Source organism: Leucopleurus acutus (assembly GCF_964270905.1).
Source record: "Leucopleurus acutus genome assembly, chromosome: 3".
In the NCBI taxonomy this organism is placed as follows: Eukaryota; Metazoa; Chordata; class Mammalia; order Artiodactyla; family Delphinidae; genus Leucopleurus; species Leucopleurus acutus.
In genome coordinates, this window is record NC_139145.1 from 156,094,930 (window position 1) to 156,111,615 (window position 16,686).

Genomic DNA, 16,686 nt, shown 5'->3' on the forward strand with positions numbered 1-16,686 from the left:
AATATGTAAGTCCTTTGTTTTATACTGTTATTTTAATATTGATATAGTTAATTTTGGGATGTGTTTATCAGCACATTTTTTCCAGTACATTTTGAGTTTTGCTGTTTATGATTATTAGCTCTTTAATTGATTAACTTTCGTGTATGCAAAATCTAAATGCAATTTCCTGTGTGCAGAAGCTACTACACATAAATTTTTTTTTTTTTTTTTTTGCGGTACGTGGGCCTCTCACTGCCGTGGCCCCTCCCGCTGTGGAGCACAGGCTCCGGACGCACAGGCCCAGCGGCCATGGCTCACGGGCCCAGCCGCTCCGCGGCACGCGGGATCCTCCCGGACCAGGGCACGAACCCGCGTCCCCTGCATCGGCAGGCGGACTCCCAACCACTGCGCCACCAGGGAAGCCCTACACATAAATTTTTGAATAGCTAATATGTACCCCACAGATTTTAAATGTCAGATTTATGATAATAATAAATTTCCATGTGGGGAAAAATAGAATAACTATATGAGTTGTTGGCTCCCTCCCAAAAATGGGGATACTTCAGACGTGAGAAGAGAGAGGAGTTTGTAGATCTAGAAAGCTGACATAAAAATCTGTGTGAAAACTGTTTAGAAATAGAAGACATTTTAGAAAAAAATATCATCCCAGGATATAGTATATGTGTTTGAGGGACTATCAAAGGAAGGTAATAGATAATGGAAAATCTTTTATACACTGTTTAAATCTTGGACTGTTCTATTGCCACTTGTAATCTTTTATTTATTTTGTTACATTAATTGAATATTGAAGTGATAATAAACTCAATACATTCAGAAAATATTTTGATAAATTTCATTTCATATATGTGACTTTAAAAAATATACTCTATAGTAAGGAATGGAAAGGAACATTCTACCTTATGATGCCTATATTACACACACTTAAAACAATCATCAAAATTCATGGAGTAACTAAAATTCATTTCTTTTAAACTTGAAAAAATAATATAAAACACTTCTGCCACTACTGCTGTTGTTTAAGTTAAAACCTGTGAATGCTTTAAAACAAGAAAAAAAAATACTGTAAGAGAATGCTGTGATTTCTGTTAGAATGAGAAGAGAGTTAACTTTTTTATTATTTGAAAATTTTTTCAGCCACATTAAAAATCCATCAGTCCCAGCAATTTATTTTGTGGATATTGACAAACTGATTCTAAAGTTAACATGGAGAAGCAAAAGACCCAGAATAGCCAATACAATATTGAAGGAGAACAAAGTTGGAGGACATGTGCCAGCCTACTTCCAGATGTACTTTAAAGCTATAGTAATTAAGATAGTGTAGCACTGATGAAAGAACAGGCAAATTAGTCAATGTCACAAAATAAAGACCCAAGAATTAGACCCACATAAATATAGTCAGCTGATTTTTGACAAAGTAGCAAAGGTAATGCAATGGAACAAAGACAGTCTCTTCAACAAATAGTTCTGGAATAACTGGACCTCCACATGAAAAAAAAATAAATGTAGACACGTACCTTACACCCTTCACAAATTAACTTGAAATTAAGCACAGACCTAAACGTAAAACACAAAACTCTAAAATTCCTAGAAAGTAATAACACAGAGAAAACCTAGATGACTTGGGGTATGAGGATGCCTTTTTAGATACAATACCAAAGACATCATCCATGAAAGAAATAATAAGATGGGCTTCACTGAAATTAAAAACTTCTACTCTGTGAAAGACAATATCAAGAGAATAAGAAGACAAGCCAAGACTAGGAGAAAATATTTACAGAAGACACATCTGGTAAGGACTGTTATCCAAAATATACAAGAACTCAAAATCAACTAAGAAAACAAATCATTAAACATAGGTTAAAAATCTCAACATATATCTCACCAAAGAATATGTACAGGTGGCAAATAAGCACAAAAAAAGATGTTCCACATCGTGCCATCAAGGAAATGCAAATTAAAACAACAATGAGATAGCACTATCAGAATAGCTCAGAGCCAGAACACTGGCAACACAAAATGCTGGTGAGGATGTAGAATAACAGGAACTCTCTTTGCTGGTAGGAATGAAAAATGGCACAGTTACCCTGGAAAACAGTTTGGTGTTTATTTGTTTGTTTACAAACTAAACATACTTGCCATACAATTGAGCAATCAGCTCTTTTATATTTACCCAAAGGAGTTAAAAATTGTGTCCATACAAAAACCTGCACGTGGATGTTTATAGCAGCTTTATTTATAACTGCCAGAACTTGGAAGCAACCAAGATATCCTTCAGTAAGTGAATGGATAGATAAACTGTGGTACATCCAGACAATGGAATATTATTCAGCACTAAAAAGAAATGAGCTATGAAGTTATGGAAAGACATGGAGGAACCTTAAATGTATATTACCAAGTGAAAGAAGCCAATCTGAAAAGGCTACATATGGTATGATACCAATTATATGGCACTCTGGAAAAGGCAAAGCTATGGAGATAATAAAAAGATCAATGGTTGCCATGGATGGAGTAGTGGGGAAATGAATGGGTAGAGGACAGAGGATATTTAAGGCAGTGAAAATACTCTGTTTCATATTATAATGACGGATATATGTCCTTATACATTCATCCAAGCTGACAGAATGTATAATACCAAGAGTGAACATTAATGTTTTTTGGGTGATAATTACATGTCAATGTAGGTTAATCTTTGGTAAAAAATTAACACTGTGGTGAGTGATGTTGATAATGGAGGAGGCTATGTATGTGTGTGGGTGCAGGGGTTATATGGGAAATTTCTGTATCTTCCAATTTTGTTGTAAAACTAAACTTATCTTTTAAAAAAAAAGTCTTAAAAAGTACATCAGAATCTGAAACTAAAAACTGATAAGACTTCATCATAATTGCTAAATATAATATCAATTTACAAAATTTAAGAATTTTTATTTAGAACAGTACTTAGTATAAAAACCAAAAACATTACTAATTAGAAATCAAGAAAGTAAATTTTCTAAGCATTAATACATAAACAAGTCACAAGACAATACAAAAAATTACGTCAATAAACAACATAAAGAAGATCTGAATAAAAATAAAGAGCTAAATCAGCTCATGAATTAAAAATTTTATTACTGTAAAGTTTTTAATCACTCTTTCTTCCAGTAATAGATAAATATGTTTACATTCAAGGGAAAAAACTTATCTATGTATTTTTAGCAACTCTACATACTTGTAATTTTAAAAGAGTAAAAGTCCATTACTAATTAATTTCTTAAGAGCATAAAAGTAGAAATCAACTTAGCAGGTATACAAATATACTATAAAGCCATATATTTTAAAACCTTTTTTTTTTGCCAAAAAATCAGGAATATAAAAGACTAATGGAACACACTAGAAAGCTCATAAATAGATATACATAAGCAGATATGACAATGATGGTACCTGAAATAAATGAGAAGGGGTGGAATATTTAGGAGCTGGTTTAGAAAAATCTGGCACACCACAGGCAAGAAAAAAATGGCCCATATTTTGTTATAAAAATACATAAAACGAATTAAGATTGTGAAGCTAATTATAGAAAATGCCAGATGATAAACTGATAAATATCTGTGTAATCTTGAGTCAGGTAAATAGATCTTTAGAAAGATAAAAGGGATAATTCATAAAGGGAAAACATAATGATTTGAGTGTATAAAAACCAGTGATTGTATTCAATGTATAATTCTATAGGATGTTAATTAAAGCCAGATATTCACACAATTTGTATGGTATAGAAAGCATCTGTATGATGCTTACGAATAATTGGAAGGCAGGGCATAGGGGCACAGACTATAGAGTCAAGATTTCCTGTTTTCAAATACTGGCACATATCTGGTTTTTGTTGTGTTGTTGGTTTTTTTTTGTCAATGGCATATTTCTTAATGTCTTTGTGTATCAGGTTTTTTGTTCCAGTGTTATTTTGATCATTGCATTTTTATGAAGATTAATCAAGTTCATACACAGAATAAGATGAAAACAATGCATGGAATATAATAACATTTAAATAAATATAGGTATTAATATGCATTAAAATGTGATCTATTAGTTTAAGTTTTATTATTTGTATTATCATCTTTTACCAACAAAGGCATACAATTTAGATCATCAAAGGCAAACTTAAAATTCAGTAAGATAAATACAGGACAACAAATAGAAATATGGTCACAGATATAAATAAGCAATTCATTGATGGGGAAACAGATAATTAATAAGTAAAACATATCAGACTTAAAGGATATGAAATTATTATTTTTACTTTTTATCATCTCTGGAATTTGCATGTAGCTTACAGTTATTGTTTCATGTGATTTAATTGACAGACTGTTTAAGCTGTATATAATTAATGGAGAAGTGGATCTTAAATTGTTTGGTATCTCATCATTTATGAATAGATGAAGAGTATAAAAACTCTTTAAACTCACAAGTAATCAGAGAAATGCAAATTTAAGAAAAGACTTTACACTCATGACATTGACCAAACACTAAAAAGTTAAGTAACACAAAAGTTTGATGTGGATTTGGAAAGCAGAAAGTATTCTGCATCTCTGATGGGAGTGTAAATTTGTCAACAAACCTGGAAAGCCATCTGGAAGTACATGATGAAAGTAATTATTTGTATACCACAAGACTCACCTAGATTATCTATCTACGTATCTACGTATCTATCTATCTCCATTGTATACATACAAGAGAAGTTATTGCAAAGGTACATAAAAACACTTCACATTGGTAACTGTAGTGTATTTGAGGGTATCAAGAGCGTTTATAAATAACCTAAGTTTTCATTATATGGAACTATCAGACACACACTATGGAATATAGTCAACAACAAACTAGATGTATACACAGCAGCATACGTTGAACTAACACACATAATGATGAGTGAGAAAAGTCAAGAAGTGAAAAATGAAAAAGGTACCTGGCAAAATATTCATGTAAATTAAATGTTACGTACACAGGCTAAAAAAACACAACTAAATGTATGTGTTCAATGCCTATACTCAAGGACATGTAACATTATTTTAGTAGCATATCTACTGGAGTTAGGGAAATAGCAGTGGAGATTCAGCACAGAGGGGAAAAAAAATGAAAGAAAGGAATTGTCCAGTTTTGGCGCACTGATGATAACATGCTATGAACAAAGACACAGGTTTGACATTTTAAGTTAGAATATTAATTAATGAATAAACTAATGAATGTTAGTTAATGAACATAATACTGGTTTGGGGCTCTATATTCTGTTTCATTTATGTTTAATTTATTTCTGCACCAATTGCACATTTTTGAACTACTTGTATTCATTTTAAATGTTATCTTCTGGAGTTCCTACTTCCTCGGTTTCTTCATCATTTTCAAAACTTCTTGTTGGAGGAGGTCATCAAGAGGACTTGACTGCTGGCTGACCTGCAGGCTGGACCCAGGTGATCAGAGATTTCTCAACCCATCCCTTGTCCTCGAAATGTATGTTCTGCCCATCATTCCAATGCTAAGAGCTATTTAAAGGACACAGCTTTGAGAGAGTAAAGTGCTGTTGAGACCATCTGGACTGAACATGTGACCAAACCCAATTAAGGCCTCTGAATAAACTTTTAAGATTCTGACGGGCGTGTTCAGAGATCCACTTGTCTTGTGGCTACCAAAACAAGCCCCATATGTAAGTTACCTTGCTTATTAAACCTGCCATTTACTAATCTGGAATGGTCTGCCTCTTCCATTGGTCTCTCTTGCTCTCCTTGTACAGCGGCCAGTTTCAAATTTCACCCAACAGTTGACAAGGTAGCCAGGAGACCAAAGAAATGGGTCTTAGGAAAGAGGCATCCACAGGGGAAATCCCAAAGAGGCCATCAACCTCTTCGTGGGGAGGTGTGACCCAGAAGAAATGCTTGTAGACTATGGGAATGCCCTGAAAACGCCGGTTGGTTTGATGGCCTTGTGTGAGGAACTGTGCATAGTGTACTGCAACAAAGCAAGGAAACGAAGGGCTGCACAGTGGGCTGGCCTTTGCCGTGGGCAGTCAGCTGGCCACCGATCCCCAACTGGAGGTTGAAGCTTGAGTTAGAAAGTTGGAAGAAGAGCTGAGATTAGAGAAGAAAGTGCAGAGGTCCACTACTCTGCTAGCTTCAGGGCTGGCAAACAAGATGGGAGAGCAGGATAATAAGTTGGAGACCTCAGCTTGCGTTTTGCAAAGTTAGGAGAGTACAAGCTGCCTCGAATTAAGGTCTGAGCGCTGTTGCAAAGCCTGTGAGACCCTAAGAGGTGGGATCCCTGGGAAAGTGAGGAAAGCAAAGAGGAAGATGTTGTGATGATTGACAGTGAAATGGACAAAATACCCCTAATACAAAGGAAAACTAAAACACAGCAACAACAACCCCAGCAAGTGGGGCAGTCCCCAATTCAGGAAACGTTCATGATGAGAGAATATACTCACACTGAGCTTGTTGATATACATGCCAGCTTTCAGTAAAAGGCCAGGAAAAGCATCCAGGCATCATTTGTGAGGCTATAGGATACTGGGCGGGGGTGGGGTGGGGTGGTGATGGCAGTTCTCTGATTTGGGCAGGAGGCACAGAAAATAAGCAACATCGCCACACACCCTGCCCTCCAGCAGTGCCTACATGGTGCTTGGGAGCTCAAGTTTCTCACCGCCTCATAGATTGGATTATTCTAGCCTCTGGGAGTTTTGGCCCAATGAGGGGGATCTCCCTGGGCACATGGGGACCTATAAATCTATAAAGGAGGTACAAAAACTCTTAGGGAGCTGGGAATGAGACTGGCTGTCTATGCGCCTGTCTTTGAAGGCCTTGATGAGACCACATTCACTGCAGGAATAAAAGCCAAGATACGCCAGTTCACCCCCAACACCTGTTACGGATGCGAATATCCACAGTGAGCCCAGTCGTGGGACAAAACATTTATGATGTTGAGCAATTCGTTGCCGATCTGAGAGGAAAATGACAAATCCTAGGAGAGGGTATAGGCTGTGGGAAAGCCATAAGACAGAGAGGAAGCTAAAAGCTAAAAGACCACCTTGGCTATGTTCCTTACTATAGGGTAATCTTTGACTATTTTTATGATTATTTTATAGGTTTTTGTGATTCTGCAAGAAAATTGTCAACACATTTTGGGAGAAGTTTTTACATCTTGTCATTTTAATATTTACTGAGATAAGAAGTTATAATTTATCTAGTTATATTCTTTTATGTATGCTTTTAAAATGTATGCCTACACATTTTTTCTTGATTTGGATTGCCTAAGTTTTGTACATGTTATTCAAAAATTTTACCATTTTTTTCAATTTTATAATTCATATTTAATGCTTAGGAATTTACTTCTTCCATTTTTTAAATAACTTCCTGAGGAGAAAACTTAACCGATACATTTTCAGTTTTGTACATTTTCTGGCAAAACAGCTTTTCTGTTTTTTGGATATGCTCTCTTTAAAAGAATGGATCTTTTATCTCACTTTCATTTCATTATTACAAGAAGATATACTTATAATTTAACATTCATTTTTTGTAGATGTCTGGTTTTATTGCATTGTCTTTAGGGAGCATGATCTGTAAGAAGGTGGATTTTAAAAGTTTTGGCCTTTTATTTTGCAACCTCATACACCATCAAATTTTCTTTATGGTTTACATGTCTTTGGAAAGAAAATCAGTTATAGTTTTGTTGAGTACAAATTTACTTATTATATTAAGCTACTCAAATCCTCTGTATTTTGCTTATATTTTGACTTGGTTTCTCCGTGTCAAAAAAATCTGTCTTTAAGAGCATTCTATATTAAAGCTTCTCAGATGCAATTTGGCCGCATAATTTTTTCAGTTCTTTTAAAAATAAATAGCACATAGATGTATTTTGATATTTTAAAATTTCATGTTTAATATTTTACTTGAAAGGTGATTTAATTAATTCACAATAATGATAGACAAATTTGATGTTTGGATTTGTCCTGTAATCTTATTTTTTGTCTTATTCTTGCCTTCCTTTTCACATACTCCTCTGGCTTCACTTTTTAAAATTTAAATCTCTGATATCTTGAGAATTTATTTTGATGAATGCTTATGTTAGTATTTAGATTATTTTTTTAAAATAGTTGGGCTTATGTATCAACACTATTAATTAGTAGTTTATTTTTCTGTATTGCTTTTCAATGGGTCCTTTTTATATACTAAATATCCATTATATTTGTGTCTATTACTATTCACTAAATTCCATTAATCTGCATAATTGTAAATTAAAGTCAAACGTCTAATTATTATAACTTTAATCATTTTGCTATTCATTTTAAATAATTTTCTCAGATATCCAATTATAATTTATTATTTGTGTAATATTTAGAATTTTTCCTAATTTAATGACCATCTTATAGATGCTTTGAGCTTAAATAATAGCTAAAAGAAATTTTTCTATTTATAATACTTACAACATTGAGTATATATATTCAAGAAAAAAATTATGTGTTTCCATTCTTTGAAGTTGTTTTTCATTTCCAGTTCAACTTTATAATTATCTAACAAATCTTGCGTACCCTAGTTGTTTGTCATTTCCTTAACTATTGTTATTATAAATGTTTCTTTTCTATACTACATTCTTTTAAAAGGTAATTGTTGGTATTGAGTGCTAGTTAGAGTGTTTATTTTTATTTTAAAATTACTGTATTCATTCAATTTGGTTGTGCAATTTATTCCAGAAATTTCTCAAAGTTTGCATGTAGGCCTGGATTACAAGATAGATCCAAGTTTGGTAGTTTGACAAGTGAGTATGTTAGAAAAAGGGAAGGAAAAAGCAGTAGAAAATATTAATGTGACAAGTTCTAATTATGAAAAATAGAATTAAGTTTACAGGGAGATGGAGGAAGCTAGAACATGAAAGTGGATTTGAGTCTCAAAGAGATAAAAAGAATTTCTGTGAATGTAATTGACCTAGAAGAAAAGGAAGGAGTAAACTGAGATTTCTGGGGAGAGTTCAGTGTCACATTAGGAGATGCTAAGGAGTTGGGAGAAGGTAAATGAGCAGATGAGGGAACTGATTGTCTAGGAGTTTGGTTGATTCATCTCTGTGGATGATGAAGTTACCAAGCATGATAGAAGGGTTTGGAGGACAGAGTAAGGCTGTCTCATTAAGTTTCTAATTGTTAATTTTCTTGAATTATTCTCATGGGTTTTACAGATATCAAATTAAATTTTGTGAAAAAAATCATATTTCTGCATATTTCTTTCCAGTTGTCTTATATCTTCTACATCTCTCTGGACTAACTGTACTGAAAAATCACCATCATCATCATCATCATTATCATCATAATTAGATACCTGATGTTCTTAATAGAAATGCATCTACTCTAATGTTTCATGTGTATTCCAATCACATTTCATTATGTTTTTTAGTATTTTTAATAAGGAGAAAAATTTATTCAGACTTATCTATACATTTATTTCATAATGTGTTATTGTGTCTGGGAAATGAATAGTCAGAAAAAACTTATAATGGAATAGATTGAGGACTAATTTAAAGAATTAGAATAGTTTTTACATTTTCTCACCACATAAATTATATATGTATAATTTTATATATGAATACATATGTAAATATGTATGAATACATATGTGTGTGTGAACTATGCAGTATGTCCTCCTTCTCTATTGTTGTCAACTCTTTTTATATGTGGTGCAAGTACATAGACATATATGTTTACATGTACATATGTAGAGACACTTAAGTGCACATAAATATGTGTGTGCATGTATATATAATATATATGTAATTAATACAAAACCTGTATTTCTTAATTAGTTTTGGCAAGTGATGTAAATCCTCAAGAGAAGTAAAACGACAGGTCGACTGTGAAACAGTCTAACATAATGACATAATTCATCAAATTGATTGCTGTTCAATTAAAGAAGCCATCACTTTGAGCAGTTTATTTAACTACATTGTCACTAAATTGTCCAATTTGTTTATTTCAGTTTGTTCATTTGAACACTGTTAGATGGATGTTTTCTAAAATTCAGAAAAATTGGAAACGAAGGTCAAATCACCATTTTAACAAAATAAAAGACATCAGTTTTGTAACTGGCAAAGTATCACTTGCACTGTCCTAAAATGAAGCTCCTTGTTACAGTTTGTGAATTATGCCATTTGGAAATTATTGAAAAATAACACAAGTATCAATAGCCAAAATGCTAGAATGCCAAATTACATCAACAAGCAAATATTATATACATATAATTGAACTGTTTTAGAGTGGTGTAAGTATATTTAATTTCAAATATTTCTGGTTCAGTTATAAAATAATAAAGTAAAAATGTATACAGTATTTAAACATAGAGCATATCTTTGATAATTTATAGGTAACATTTTCCTGTAATTTTCTTTTAAAATAATAGCATGAACTAAAGATGAAGCATCATTCAGATCTGAATGAGTATAAAAACATGTTCCTTCTCCCCTACATTGCATCTGTTTATCCTGCAATGCTCTCAAATAAGAGATTCTGGAATCCAAGAACTGTCCCCTGATTTTGGCTCAGAAACATAGGCTATCAGAATGAAAGAGGATTCAGTTTTAGCAAAATCGGCACTGTACTTGAAGATGAGCCATTAGCTTCAAATACATGCCAACAGTAGCAGCTGGCCTTTAAAAGTCTCACATGTTGGGCTTCCCTGGTGGCGCAGTGGTTGAGAGTCCCCTGGGTTCGTGCCCCGGTCCGGGAAGATCCCACATGCCATGGAGCGGCTGGGCCAGTGAGCCATGCCCACTGGGCCTGCGCGTCTGGAGCCTGTGCTCTGCAATGGGAGAGGCCACAACAGTGAGAGGCCCGCGTATCACACACAAAAAAGTCTCACATGTTCGTTTCATTTCTGCTCATTGATTTATCTAAAATGAGTGAGGAAGAATAAACAATAAGAAAAGGAGGACAATAGTATCTTCATAGTGTTTTCACTCTATTGGGGTTAAATTTAATTATTTTTGTCATTCAAAGATCAGTAAATTTGAATATCATAGTGAATATTTTGGACCATATCTCAGAAACTTCCTCAGACAACAGTCTTCATATATCATGTACTATATGAATGTATGTGTGTGTAAGTGTGTGTGTTTGTATGTGTATATAAGTGCACCTGTGTACATACACATATATTTTGTTACAATTATTTTATATATGTATATATTTTGTATATGTGCATACATACACATATATTTTGTTACAATTATTTTGAAAAGTAGAGACAATCTATGAAATGTATAATTTACTGTCTGTCCCTCTTGACTATATAGCAAGATTACATAGCATAACTATATGCACAGATGCTGGTAAATAACTATGATAGCTGTCTGTCAACATGATTTTAATACCATATATAAAAACACATATACATATTTAAGGCACTGAGGAATTAGATGCGTCCACTAAGTTATCTCTCCACTCCTCATATGCCTTATTGACCATAACATTCTTCATTACTCACTCAGATGATCAGCAGTAATGGCTTAAAGTGGGTAAAGATCCATTTATTTCATACAACATGACAATTCATCAGCATGTTAAAATAAGTATTGTATGTCTTAGAGTACCACTAGGACGTTAAAAGTATTACAAAATTCTTGTTATTTCAGGATCTATAAAAAAGAGTTAGAAGTATTTAGTTTGGGGCTTCCCTGGTGGTGCAGTGGTTGAGAGTCCGCCTGCCGATGCAGGGGACATGGGTTCGTGCCCCGGTCTGGGAAGATTCCACATGCCGCGGGGCGGCTGGGCCCGTGAGCCATGGCCGCTGAGCCTGCGCGCGTCCGGAGCCTGTGCTCCGCAACGGGAGAGGCCACAGCAGTGAGAGGCCCGCGTACCAAAAAAAAAAAAAAAAGAAAAGAAATATTTAGTTTGGAAAGCAGAACTTATGTTCTTATGTTCACATTGTTGATGGACTGGGAGGTGAAGGAGAGTTTGGTTCGAGATGTATTTCCCAAAGGTCTAAAACTTCAACATAAGAAATAGGAGTTTCGAAAGAGTTTTTGATTTGCTGGTATGTAAGATCACCCTAGCAGTGATAGTTATCCAACAGTGGATAAAGGGCTTGGGATGTAAGCCTAGAGGTGTTGAAGGACATGCCTGGAGACTGTGCTGAGGCTTCAAGCAGCACCTACATAGTTGAACATGTTTAGAGATCTGTTAAAAATATCTGCCATGATATTTCTAGATGAGAAGGGTTTATAAGAGTGAATTCACTCAATTGTTTTTAATAATCTAAACACTTTTTCATCTCCCTTTTACTTAGTAATGTTTGACATTATACTTCCAAATGATATAGTTTAATTTGCCATAAAAGTTACTCCAAATGGCAATGTGTTGTCTTAAGAAGCAGAAAATATGGAAATTCAAGAACATATCTGCAGTGTGTTTTGCAAATCTGTGAGTTGAATAAATTTTGAAATCATTAAAAATAAAGTGAGAAAAATTCCTCTTCTCACAGGATTTATCATTATGGGAACATCTGGCACTTGGAATGCAGATATTAAAATAAAATTCATGAAATTTTACAATATTATGCACATTACATAATTGATCTCTTAAAGCAGGTTTTCCAGATTAGCTGTTCTTGTTTTCCTTTCAAAACACATATTTTATATGGCCAAACATTCTATATTATATTTAAAATATACTAATAAGAGAATTATAATACAGCTTTTAAAGAAAATTAAAAGTATCTTCATGGTACAGAAATTATTTAAGAAAAGCCAAAAATACATATCATATTCCCAGGAGGGAAATATAATAAAATATCTCCACCAGATAAAATCTTTCATCTTCTTTCTTGGAGAAGCAGCTGTGTGTTTTCATATATCTGTATTGTTTGAAAAACAAAATGCATAATTAGTGGTCATTAAGACAGTAAGGTTATTCCATACACATGCCAGTCTTCTCGATGTTCCCATGCAAAGGAATTCTTGACTAATAGCAAAAACAGAAACAATGTTATATTTTAAGGGCCATGAAAGACTGTGTCCAATCATAATTTAGAGTGGATTTTCTTCAAAGTTCTTAATTATAGGTCACTTCAGTGGTGCAGCAGATGGTAGAATGGTAAAGTGGATAACAAGACACAAAGACAGGTGGCGGAGAGGCTGAGGGAATTTTTTTCTAAGATAATGTCAGTCTTAGCATTTGGTGAGCATTGGGACTCCCAGGGCAAGATCATGGGTGGAGTCAGTGCTAATCTTCTTAAATCATTTAAGAATTGATAATTGCCTTAAGTGAAACAATCAACACTGTTAGTTATCACCTTGAAAGAATGTACTAAAAGTACATTGAGTTGTTATTTAGGAATCAACGAATTAAATTATATGCCTAGTGAATCAAAAATAAATAAATGAAACAAAATATTTGGAGAAATTAATTTGTATTAGCCAGGATATTTTTAAACATATCAACATAAACCAACATACTTTTTAAAATTCATACAGGAAAATATCTCATGATCTCTTTTATTTTTTTCATTTTATTATTTTTTTTAACATTTTATTGGAGTATAATTGCTTCACAATGGTGTGTTAGTTTCTGCTTTATAACAAAGTGAATCAGCTATACATATACATATACATACATCCCCATATCTCCTCCCCCTTGCATCTCCCTCCCACACTTCCTATCCCACCCCTCTAGGTCGTCACAAAGCATCGAGCTGATCTCCCTGTGCTATGTGGCTGTTTCCCACTAGCTATCTACTTTACATTTGGTACTGTATATATGTCCATGCCACTCTCTCACTTCGTCCCAGCTTACCCTTCCCACTGCCCGTGTCCTCAAGTCCATTCTCTACGTCTATGTCTTTATTCCTGTTCTGCCCCTAGATTCTTCAGAACCATTCTTTTTTTAAATTCCATATATATGTGTTAGCATACGGTATGTGTTTTACTATTTCTGACTTACTTCACTCTGTATGACAGACTCTAGGTCCATCCACCTCACTACAAATAACTCAATTTTGTTTCTTTTTATGGCTGAGTAACATTCCATTGTATATATGTGCCACATCTTCTTTATCCATTCATCTTTTGATGGATACTTAGGTTGCCTCCATGTCCTGGCTATTGTAAATAGAGCTGCAATGAACATTGTGGTATATGCCTCTTTTTTTTTTGCAATAGCTCTACAATCTGACACCAAGAACCCACCTCCTCCCAGGAGCTTGTTAAAGGGCACACAAACCCTATGCAATTTGGTCATGTACAAGGAGACCAACAGACACTTATTCATAGGGTTTAAAAACCTTTGTGGCTCATAGTGACAAGTCTAAGTGATCAATATTTTTTTTCGAATTTTATTTTATTTATTTTTTTTATACAGCAGGTTCTTATTAGATTCTTTTTGAATTATGGTTTTCTCAGGGTATATGCCCAGTAGTGGGATTGCTGGGTTGTATGGTAGTTCTATTTTTAGTTTTTTAAGGAACCTCTATACTGTTCTCCATAGTGGCTGTATCAATTTACATTCCCACCAACAGTGTAAGAGGGTTCCATTTTCTCCACAACTTCTCCAGCATTTACTGTTTGTAGATTTTTTGATGATGGCCATTCTGACCAGTGTGAGGTGATACTTCATTATAGTTTTGATTTGCATTTCTCTGATGATTAGTGATGTTGAGCCTTCTTTCATGTGTTTGTTGGCAATCTGTATCTCTTCTTTAGAGAAATGTCTATTTAGGTCTTCCGCCCATTCTTGGATTGGGTTGTTTGTTTTTTTGATGTTGAGCTGCATGTGGTGCTTGTAAATTTTGGAGATTAATCCTTTGTCAGTTGCTTCATTTGCAAATATTTTCTCCCATTCTGAGGGTTGTCTTTTCATCTTGTTTATGGTTTCCTTTGCTGTGCAAAAGCTTTTAAGTTTCATTAGGTCTCATTTGTTTATTTTTGTTTTTATTTCCATTTCTGTAGGAGATGGATCAAAAAGGATCTTGCTGTGATTTATGTCATAGAGTGTTCTGCCTATGTTTTCCTCTAAGGGTTTTATAGTATCTAGCCTTACATTTAGGTCTTTAATCCATTTTGAATTTATTTTTGTGTATGGTGTTAGGGACTGTTCTAATTTCATTCTTTTGCATGTAGCTGTCCAGTTTTCCCAGCACCACTTATTGAAGAGGCTGTCTTTTCTCCACTGTATATTCTTGCCTTCTTTATCAAAAATAAGGTGACCATATGTGCATGGGTTTATCTCTGGGCTTTCCATCCTGTTCCATTCATCTATATTTCTGTTTTTGTGCCAGTACCATACTGTCTTGATTACGGTAGCTTTGTAGTATAGTCTAAAGTCAGAGAGCCTGATTCCTCCAGCTCCATTTTTCTTTCTCAAGATTGCTTTGGCTATTTGGGATCTTTTGTGTTTCCATACAAATTTTGAAATTTTCTGTTCTAGTTCTGTGCAAAATGCCAGTGGTAGTTTGATATGGATTGCATTGAATCTGTAGATTGCTTTGGGTAGTATAGACATTTTCACAATGTTGATTCTTCCAATCCAAGAACATGGTATATCTCTGCATCTGTTTGTATCATCTTTAATTTCTTTCATCAATGTCTATTGTTTTCTCCATACAGGTCTTTTGTCTCCTTAGGTAGGTTTATTCCTAGGTATTTTATTCTTTTTATTGCAATAGTAAATGGGAACGTTTTCTTAATTTCTCTTTCAGAATTTTAATCATTAGTGTATAGGAATGCAAGAGATTTCTGTGCACGAATTTTGTATCCTGCTACTTTACCAAATTCATTTATTAGCTCTATTAGTTTTCTGGTAGCATCATGCTCTCTTTTAAATCTACCTCTGTTGGTTTGAATATCCTTAGAGATGAAAGAAGGAGGATAGAGGCTAGGATGTCCTGCTAACCTTGAATGGAAAGACACAAGTGCCCCTGTAATCTAGTAACAGCTCATTTTAAAATACTAGAACTGGTCTATACCAGGTCATCAAAGTAAATACAATAAAAAAGAGTCCACAAGTCAAAAAATAAAATAAAATAAAATACTAAAACTGGGTGAAAAGCTTCCTGGAGCAAAAGCAATGCCAGTAATAACCAGAGCAGAAAACAACAAAACACTCACACACCTTTTCTTACTCTGTGCAGCGGATTAAATAGGATTTTGTTTACTAACCATGTGTGAAACTTTGAGAACAAACCATTGTCTGGCATGATTTAGGATTTTTGTAATGCTCCAAATTCTACTAGAGTAGCACTCAATTTTTTAGCACAACAATAATGTATAAATACAAACTTAGAAAATAGGTAGTTCTTCTGTGTTTTAGAAATAAGATCTAGATTCTGTTACATGTTCATTTTATTTAAAACTGACTCTTTTTTCCCCAAAGCAATGAGTGATATTACTTTCAAACAATAATGACAACAATAACAACAAAATGTTTTTATAAGCTCATGATAAAGGCACCCAATAAATATTTAAATATTTTATCACTAAAGGTGGCATAATTGGGCTTCGAGAGGTAAGCAGATTAGATGGACCAAATAAATACCTTTAGGAAAAATACCTTATACAAAAAGAAAAAATCTCCATTTTCGTACCTTAGTCATACATTAAACTGATTGTAAAACAAACAATGACATTACTGTATCTTTATTCTTGAGTAATACTCCTTTAAGAAAAACACAGGAAAAAAGGACAAGGAATACTTTC